The 2,406-nt window shown below is 42.6% G+C and overlaps 1 protein-coding gene across 1 annotated transcript in view; it reads left to right on the top strand.

Annotated features, from left to right (window-relative positions):
* WIPF2 (WAS/WASL interacting protein family, member 2) overlaps nt 1–2,406 on the top strand; it is a 41,123-nt gene that overhangs the window by 31,711 nt on the left and 7,006 nt on the right.

The raw sequence follows: 2,406 nt of genomic DNA, 5'->3' as shown, positions 1-2,406 counted from the left end.
TGGGAGGGATTGGGGGCAGGAGGAGAAGGGGACGACAGAGGATGAGATGGCTGGATGGCATCACTGACTCAATGGACATGAGTCTGAGTGAACTCTGGGAGTTTGTGATGGGCAGGGAGGCCTGGCGTGCTGTGATTCATGGGGTTGCAAAGAGTTGGACACGACTGAGCGACTGAACTGAACTGAAGAAATCTGACCATGAGGGAAATATTTTGAGGATGACCTGAAAGAGCTTTGGTTTGAACAGATTTGGTATGAAAACAGGGTTCAAAGATCTGCTGGGAGGTGTTAAGGAGGTTTCTCTTTAATTATTACTTCTAATGGACACTGTCCATGCTTACACAGACCTTGGAGATTGAGGGAGAGTTTACGTTCTGAGTGTGTTTTGTGGGAAGCTAAAACTGACATTTACTGGGCCTAAGGTGCCAGACTCCTTGTCTATAAGCATCAACCCATTACTGTTTCATGCTTAACTACGGTTACTCTATAGAAATTCTGACAGTAATTCAGGAGGAATAATATATACTCTAATTATTAAGACAGTGTTGTTTGTTAAGCACAGTAGTATCTCTATGTACTGTGTAAGGAACAACTTCTTATTGGGCATAGCCTAGGTACCAAAAGACATACCTCCATCTCACTGGGTTATACATTTGTTGGGGAGGTAATTAATACTTGTGGTAATTATGAAAAGCAGTATGTAGCAGTTTTCTTACTGTGAAAGAGTAGGCTTGTTCTGGGTCTGTTAGATCTGTGACCTTAGATAAATAGCCAGAGTCCCCGTTTCCTCATTTATGCAATGCCACGGGGATAGTGCCACATACTTGTACGGGGCTGGCTATAAGAAGTTTTAAAGATTTAGTACACCGGCTCAGTAGTTGTGGTGTGTGGGCTTAGTTGCTCTGCAGCATGTGGGATCTTCCTGGACCAGGGATCGAACCTGTGTTCCCTACACTGGCAGACACATCTTAACCACTGGACCACCAGGGAAGTCCAATGTCCAGCATGCTTTTGATATTATCTAATACTTGATGGCAGATTTTTGTCTTTTAAGGGTGAATTTGATATTTGGAAATGGCCAAAAGTCAGAGTCAGACATAGTTAAGATATAGTTAAGAATATTTTTGTTGGTGGTGCAACCTCAGAAAATGGGAAATGACCATCATATAATAATAATTATGGATCTGTCTGACTGGGTTTGGAGACAATTCTTAAGAGGCTTTTCCGATTTTTTTTGAGCAGTGAGTCTGTCACTGGAAATATGTAACTTCTGTCAATGAAACTATTATACATAATTTGAAAGGCACACATTTTAGGCTGTGCTGCTGAGTGCTGGAATAAGTGACATAGTCTCTAAATGCTGCCAGGGAACAAAGGAGGAAATCAGAATAGAGTGGATTGCTTTGAGAAAGCCTTGAGAAGATGGGAATTGAGTTAAACCTTCAAGGATAGGTAGGATTTGATAGTAAGGACTGGTCACAGGAGGAAAGCATAGGTAATTCAGGTTATTTAGCAAATATTGATTAAATTCCTACCATTTGCTATACATCTGGCTGAGCTTGGGAACTCAGATGAATGGACACTGCTCTGACTTTAAGGAATGTACAGTATACTGGGAAAGAAGCACATATAATGAATAATTATAGCATAGTAGAGTAGTAGAGAGAGACAGAGGTAACAGTGGGAGTGTGGGTGGAATGGTGCCAGTTCGACCTAGGAGGCAGGCAAGGATGGAAAGAACGAAGGCAAGATCAGGTCACCTACGTGGTAGATTACTGTGTAAGCAAGGAATATCGTGGGGTGATACTTGTGGAAGCTAAGGATTTGAAACTTTATGAGGTAGGAAATGCAAAGCGCTTGGAAAAGTTTGAGCTAGTATTTGAGGGAGATTAGTGAGTTGGTATGCAGAATGGATGGGAAGGCTAAAAGATCAGAAGCAAGGAAAACAATGGCGAGGCTTTTTGCAGTAGAACCAGCTAAAAGTGAGAAAGCCCTGACTTTGAATTGTGGAGGCAGGCGTGGAAAAGCCAAGAAGGAATCATCACGAATAAGTAGAGTTCTTGCCTGACTTGTCATGGGAAATGAAAAAGGGTCATCTGTTCATTCTGAACTTTGTCTCTGGAAGAATGTGATGTTGCTAAAGAAACAGGAGGACTTCTGGCGATCTGAGAGGTTGGGACTCTGCTTTCAGTGCAGGGGGCACGAGTTTGACCCCTAATCAGGGAAACTTAAGATCTCACATACTGCATCAGCACAGCCAAATAAATAACATAAAATAAAGAAAGTAAAAATTTTGAAAAAGAAACAGGGATGAGAGGAGGGGGTGTGACATCAACATGCTGCCCAGAGGCTCCCAGAGGCTGGCTCTTCGGGAAGGTGCCGAGGTGCTCTTTTGACCCGTGCCTC

This window comes from Bison bison, unplaced genomic scaffold (genome assembly GCF_000754665.1).
Source record: "Bison bison bison isolate TAMUID 2011002044 unplaced genomic scaffold, Bison_UMD1.0 scf7180017864180, whole genome shotgun sequence".
NCBI classification, from domain to species: domain Eukaryota; kingdom Metazoa; phylum Chordata; class Mammalia; order Artiodactyla; family Bovidae; genus Bison; species Bison bison.
This window is presented reverse-complemented; position numbering and strand designations above follow the sequence as displayed.